General features: G+C 41.8%; 1 pseudogene; it reads right to left on the bottom strand.

The window, feature by feature from the left end:
- Positions 1 to 4,499: 4,499 nt before the first annotated feature.
- Positions 4,500 to 7,651, bottom strand: LOC144286923 (small ribosomal subunit protein eS6 pseudogene; annotated as a pseudogene).
- Positions 7,652 to 7,894: the final 243 nt, after the last annotated feature.

Raw genomic sequence — 7,894 nt, 5'->3', positions numbered from 1 at the left:
AGATCTGTCCCAGCATTCACACTGAGGCCAGGCCCTTCCCAGGTTGCTCCCAGCCAATGACTGAGCACCACAGGACCACTAGAGCCAGGGCTTCCTGGCCAACACAAGCTTCCTCTCCCTGGCAATCTTTGCTCTGAAGTTTCCCACCAGCCTGATCTAGACCTTCTCAGAGCTACATTGCAATCCCAGGTTTTTTCTCCAGATCCTTCTTCCTCCACCTTCTCCTTCTACAAGTGTCACACGTGCAGCATGATCTGAAGATTCTAACTGGTCCTATGACCTCTGTCCCTTATCTTCCATAGATATTTCCTACATGGAACCTCATGCATTTCTAATTCTGTCTTGGTATCTACTTGCTACAGGGCCCAAACTGACACATATTCCTCCCCAGGATTAGGAGCGTGTTTTGCTCACCGTTTTGATGATTTTTCATATATTGCATTTCAACCAAAGACTTGCATCTGTAGAAATATTAAATCAAATCTTGTACTTTCGAGAAATAGATAATTAATAAATTGTTGTTATTATTGATAGCTATGCTAGTTTTATAAATGATTATTATAACCGCCAAAGGACCTGGCACCAACTCATATTTGTGTGTTCCCTATTGAGTAAGCATAGTTCAATAGATTGTTATTCTTGTTTGCTCTTTTCCAACAAAGAAATCACAGTGTTCAGTTGCCAAATGAATAGAGCGGAATAATGTCATGATACAAATAGAGCAAAGAATGCCACCCAGGCATTCTGTACCCATAAGGTTCCTGACTACAAGCAAAAACTAACTTAAGCAATAGGGAATTTATCAACATGATATAAGGTAGTGGGAAGGAGAATGACAGGGTACCAGAGACCAGGGCATCAGGCTTGGGAATGGATTGAAAGAACCAAGGGAGCTCTGAGAGTCAAGATGCTGGGAAGAAAACTTAGCAATCATTTCATGGTGGAAAATCCTAGACAGTACTGTGCTAGCATTTTGGTCAGTGCTACAACAAATCACCTGCAACCACCTCTGATACCCATGTGTCCAACTGGTTGGATTCAAGTCAAACAGCTGCCATTTGGCTGCATCACAAAAGGGAGAGAAGAGATCCAGGAAGTTCACTTTGATCAGAGGGAGACAGGCACTGTTTCTACCAGGGCTATGAACAAGTGGGAGAAGAAATTCCTTCCAAGGAAATTAAGGTGGTATTATGAATGTGCTAAGTGCTAAAAAGATGAAAATTAAAAAGACAAATTCCACCACACACTCCTAGGTCCCAAACCAGTCCTTTTCCATCATCTGAAGGCATGGGAAGTTTATTCAAAGAAAATATTAGAGCAGTGGTTCTCAACTATGCCTGATGAAAGAATCATCTGGGGAGCTTTTATGAATCCTAATGCTCAGTTCAAAACTCAAACCAATTAAATAAGAATTTGGGGGTGGGACCCACGCATCAGTACCTTGTAAAACTCCCCAGATGATTCTAACATGCAGCCAAGGTTGAGAACAACCCTATTAGTGGAAAGCCCAATACACAAAACAGACAAAGCAGCCCTGCTCCATTGGGTGGGGAGATTGGCATTGCTCCCATCCCACTGGTCCCTGAGGCACCTCTGAGGAAACCTTTCATACTAGCACTTATGATAGGTTATAATTGTACATTTGTTGACTCCCTTACTTTCCCACACCCAAATCCATTCTGTCAGTTTGGCTTAAGCTCCAAAAGAGAATCAGAATCTGACTACCTCCCCCACTGCCATTCTGGCCCAAGCCAGCATCCTCTCCTGCTTGGATGTCATGAGAGCTTCCTAGTGGGTCTCCCTGCTTCTACCCTCAATCTGCTTTCAATATAGCAATATGAATGATTCTTGTATAAGATAAACCAGAACGTGGTCCTCCTTTGCCCACAACCCAGAGATGGGTCCCATTTCATTCAGAGTAAAAGCCAAAATCTCTGAGCTGCTACATCAGGGGTCAGCAATTTTTTAGTAAATATTTCAGGCTGTGTAGGCCATATGGTCTCTGTCACAACTATTCAACTCTGCAGTGGTAGCCAGAAAGCAGCCTTAGATGATGTGTAAATGAACAAGCATGGCCATTTGCCAATAAGATGATGTACAAAAACAAGCAGAGGGGCTAGATTTGGTCTGCATGCTGATATATGCTAACCCCTGCTGTACAAATCAGACCCCCGATGCAGTTTTAGCCTGATATCTTCCTGTACTCCTCCTCTCTCTCCTTTCCAGTCACACTGGCTCCCTGAAGTTGCTGGAATGCTCCGGGCACTCTCCTGCTTTAGGGAGTGGGTTCTATGTCCCTTCTGCCCTCCAAGCTTTTCCTTTGGCTACCCCCTCACCTTGTTCAAGCCTTTGTACAAATCTTACCTTCTCAATAAGGTTCACTGGGATGCCCTATTTAATAGAGCACCTGCCTCCTTACCCCCACCCCCACGGTACCCTATATCACCCTTACTCTTTCCCTCTCCAGTTCCCTTCTCTGATTTTCTTTCCATAGTACCTTTCACTCTTAAGCATACTTTACAATTTATTTATTAAGCCATTTACTGTCTACCCAGAATGTAAAGTGAACAAGTACAGAGTATCTGTCAGGGTTCAATCAGAGCAGCAGAACCACTACAAGAAATAGAGAATGGGATTTATTCTAGGGATTTGTTGTTAGGCAGTTGTGAAAGCAAGTGGGGCAACTGTGTAAGCTACTGCCTCTCCTTCTGGTTGGAGCCTGGAGTCACCACGAGTCACTGATTCAGGAGAAAATCCTGGATGTGCATGAGAACGGGGGCAACGTGGAATTCACAAGGAGGCAAATACATGCAAACTGAACCTACATCTGTCACTCACTGACTCAAACTCAGTGCTGTAGGAATCTGCAGGAGAAGTGGGCCCACTTGCCATAAGTTGCACCACATTGGGCTCAGGCCACAGAGAAGCAGGAGGAGGATACCCAGCAGGACCCAGAGGTCGTCCACTAGCACGCTAGGAAGGTGATGCAGCAGATGAGCTCCAACATGCATGAGCTATAGCAGTGCCTGGAGCCCTGCAATGTCCTTCAGAGGTTAATGACTGCAGCTTCACTCCTGCTTTTCAGATCTTATGCATATTTCTCCTATGCCCATGCCTAACCCAGAGAAAATTCTGGGAAATGTAGTTCTGGCCTAGATAGGTTGGCACATATGAGTGAAACCATATGATGATTGTCCTCTGATTGATGTATTTCACTCAGCATAATACCCTCCAGTTCCATCCATGTCGAAGCAAATGGTAGATATTTGCCCTTTCTGAGGAATGAGTAATATTCCATTGTATATATAGACCACATCTTCTTTATTCATTCATCTGTCGAAGGACATCGTGGCTCCTTCCACAGTTTGGAAGGACAACTGCTGCTATGTGGACATTGCTGCTATGAACATTGGGATGTAGGTGTCCTGGCATTTCACTACATCAGTATCTTTGGGGTAAATACTTAGTAGTGCAATTGCTGGGTCATAGGGTAGCTCTATTTTTAACTTCTTGAGGAATCTCCACACTGTTTTCCAGTGTCTGCACCAGTTTACATTCCCACCAACAGTGCAAGAGGGTTCCCCCTTCTCCACATCCTCTCCAACATGTGTTGTTTCCTGTCTTGTTAATTTTCGCTATTCTCATTGATGTGAGGTGGTATCTCATTGTGGTTTTGATTTGTATAGTCCATTGGAGAAGGAAAATCATCATAGGGTTTCACTCATACGTGGAATATAAGAAATAGTGAAAGGGAAATAAGGGAAAGGAGGGAAACTGAGCGGGAAAAATTAAAGGGAGATAAACCATGAGAGATTCCTAACTCTGGGAAACAAACAAAGGGTTGCGGAGGGGGAATGGGGTAACTGAGTGATGGGCACTGAGGGGACTTGATGGGATGAGCACTGGGTGTTATAATATATGTTGGCAAATCGAACTTCAATAAAAACCAAAAAAAAAATTTTTAATGTTAAAAAAGAAAAGCAAAACAAAACAGCAACAACAAAAAACTAAAACTCTCCCCAAATAAATAGTTTTCTATTCAAGGCCAAAAAAAAAAAAAAGATAGGTTGGCACATTATAAAGCCACCACATGCAGGAATAGTATTGTCTTGTTTCTTGTTTTACTGATGAATCAGAATCCCAAGGACCTAAAACAGCCTGGAACATTGTATAGGTGCTTTAAAAAAATAGTTGATGGGGGTGCCTGGGTGGCTCAGGTGGTTAAGCATCTGCCTTCAGCTCAGGTCATGATCCCCAGAGTCCTGGGATTGAGCCTCTTGTCAGACTCCCTGCTCAGTGGGGAGTCTGCTTCTCCCTCTCTCCCCTGCTCATGCTCTCTCTTGCCATCTCTCTCACTATCTCTCTCTCTCTCTCTCAAATAAAAAAATAGAATCTTTTTTAAAAATAATAATTGATAAATGAATGAATGAATGATATTTGATGGATATTGATTCATGCCAGCTCCTCTGCTAGTATGTAAGTTCATGAGAGCAGAGAGCATGTGCTTTATGGCCACCATTGTATCATCAGCATCTAGCACACACATTCACTCTCTGTGCAAGCTCTTGTTCCAGGAAACCCTTCCCAGTAGCCAAAAATAGATATCTAATGGTATCTCTACAAGAATGCCAAAGGGTAGCCAACACAGACCCATAGCAACATTTCCTAAAATCCTTTCTCCAAACTCCAAAGCTGCCCCCAAATATTGATTCTTCTCTCTCTTACCTTTCTATGAAAATCTCCTTATCCCCTACACCCCATCCACCACCAAGCACCCTAACACACATCAGAAGACTGCAGTGAGCTGGCAAATTCAATCTCCCTTAAATTATATATGTGTGTGAGTGTGTATGTGTGTGTCTGTATTCATATATATAATTTTATTTTCTCCCTCCTACTGAATGAATGAACAAAGAAACAGACAAAACAAGTGAATGAATGAATTTGAAAACTAGTGACCTAAACTACCATTCTTCCTTTAGCAACCCTGCAATTACAGGAGCTCTTTACTAACAGTAGGACTGGGAACACATGACAAATTAAGACTTTTGGATTTTTTTTTTAAGATTTATTTGTTTATTCATGAGAGACAGAGAGAAGTAGAGACATAGGCAGAAGGAGAAATGGGCTCCTCGCAGGGGGCGCAATGTGGGACTCGATCCTAGGACCCTGGGATCACACCCTACTTTCGGCTCAGCAACCGCTGAGCCACCCAGGTGTCCCAAGTCTTTTGGATATTATGTGATAGAATCAAATCAAGTGATTTTTCAAATATATATGTATATATATATATACATATATAGTACCTGAACACATATGTGGGTGGAAATATTCTGCAAACTACTGGGTCATTACGATCCACGATTATTGAGAAAATTACACAGATGCTAGGAGATAAGAAATCATGATTATTGAGAAAATTACACAGATGCTAGGAGATAAGAGTTTGTCATTTAAAATATTTTTAAAAGATGATTTTGTTTCCTGCCTTTGTTTCTATTAAGTAATAGTAATAAAGTCAAGATTATTGACTTCATAAAGGCACTGACAATAAAGAAATAGGTAATATAAAAATATGGAATTTAGCTTTGAAACACTATATATGTATATACATATGCATGTATGCATATATAAAAACACACTTGCAACGTATACATAACATTTATATTCAGGAAAAGTGTTGTAAAATTTACCCCCTGATAACTCACAAAGTCAATAATCTTCAGGCAAAAATAATCCAGCCTTAGCCTTCTTCAAACAGAGAGTTAAATGTTCTCTGGATATAATAGAGAATAGAAAACAAAGAACAGGGTTGTACATCTCTGGCACATCTCAAGCAAAGCAAAGAAATTCCCAGGAAATCCCCAACCCACTGCCACATTCATTCTGGACCAAGCTCCAATTCAGGAGGCAGGTGAATTGTACACCCTCCTGAAGCTTCTTTCCTAGAACAAAGATAATGACTTTCCCTAGACTTCACCCTCAAATCAGGGAACAACTTCATATTATCTGAAAGATGATCCAATATGTGTGAATAATAATAAACCCAAAGGTAAAAAAAATCCTTCAGCCACTGGGGTTTGTGACCAAATGATTCTGAAATCAGTCATCTCCAGAAAAAATTTTCCTGTCTTCCCTGGGACAAACTATACACATAGTCCTCACTAATTTTTCCGTCACTCTGCAGCGGCTGGACTCAAACAATTTTGGAGTTGTTTATAAACACAAACCACTATCAATTGTTGGATAAAGTCCCCATAACCTCAAAGTGAACTGTTTCTACGAAGAAATAGCACTGCTCAGCAATGAGTGAGCTAGAGATACAGACACCTATAAAAGCCAACTTTGTGACTCATTGTTAAGTGGTTGCCTTAAAAGAATTATGGTTGTGAATCAATCTGCAATCAATTCTCTACAAATGAAAGCTCTAGCTAACTTAGTTCAGTGAATCATATAAATCCAGAGGAACAATGTGAAAAATTTCCTGGCTGACAGCGAGAAACCCAGGAAGACACATTTTTAATGTCTGATCTTATTTGTTAAACTTAGAAAATCTCATCCTTGACTGGACTCAGACTTAGAGGTAGAAGTTCTCAGAGCGGACAGCCTCCACCTCTCAGCCATCTGTTCCTGGTATTTTTCTTTAGCTTCCTTCATTCTCAAGGCCAAACGTTTAGCCTACTCTGCAGCCTCTTATTTTCCGTAGTACGCTGTTTCTTCAGAGCCATACGCCGATGTTTGTGTTGGAAGATGTATGGAGTAACAAGATGCCGAGTCTTGGCTGCTTTGGTTCTAGGTTACTCACCTTCTTTATTTAGGGGCTTGCTCACAACATACTGGTGGGCATCATCCTTAGAGAGACTGAAGAGTTTGTGGATTCTCCTAGCTCTTTTGGACTCCCCGTGAGAAGGCGTAGTAGTATCAGTAAGCCAGGAAGGTCCTTCTCCCCTTTTTCACAATGACCAAGTTGAGAGCACTGAGACTGGCATCCACAAGGCAACCCTGAACAGCTCTGCACTTTCTTTCTCCGGTCCTCCCTGGTCTGTAGCAGGAGCACCCCTCACTCAGCAGCAGGTGGACACAGCTGTGGGTCTGGACCGCCTGCTTCATGGGGAAGCCTACCCTGTCATCGCCACCACTGATTCAGGCCATGTAACCCTTCCATTCTTCACCCAGAGCAGCAGCAGCAGCGTCTGTGGCCATATGCTTCTCATAACAGGTATGAGGTTTGTATCCATCGTCCACTTCAATGAGTTTCTGGCAGCCAATAGCTGGGAAAGAGATGTTCACCTTCATCTTGAAGCAGCCTCCTCCCCGCCGAGACAGCACTGTTTTTATATGGCAAGAGGTACCTGTCTGCTCTGAGAGTGCTCTACACTTCCTAAATGCATGACCTCAGTTATTCATTCAGAGAATGTGACCAAGCCCCTTTGAGCTTACAATATTAATCACTTGGAAATAATGAACTTGACTTTCACTTTGAAAGAACAAGGCATAAAAGGAACAGAAAGTTCCACCACTTACCCTCCTGCATTTTCTGCTTTACGCAGGGGAAAGAGGAAATGACTCAGCTTCCTCCAACTCCTGGCCATCCTCATTTCTCCAACTTATTTCTGCATACATGGTAAAAATCCTATATTCGTTCAGCAAATGCTTATAGAGAATGTACTATGTGTCAAGTACTTTGGACAAACATACATAACCTCTCCTGCCAAATTTATTATTAAATGTATTTTTTCCAATTGTGCTTCTGATATTTTTCTTTGGTTTAGAACGATATTTGCAACAGTTCTTTAAATTTAACTTGTGGATCTCTTGTGTTTAGAGCAAACCATTTTGTACAAGAATTTTCCCATTACTGAGTTTCCTATCTTTAGACCAGCTAGAGTCATTT

Source organism: Canis aureus, chromosome 16 (assembly GCF_053574225.1).
Source record: "Canis aureus isolate CA01 chromosome 16, VMU_Caureus_v.1.0, whole genome shotgun sequence".
In the NCBI taxonomy this organism is placed as follows: Eukaryota; Metazoa; Chordata; class Mammalia; order Carnivora; family Canidae; genus Canis; species Canis aureus.
Note: the sequence above shows the minus strand (reverse complement) of the source record. Positions and strands in the feature narration are given on the sequence as shown.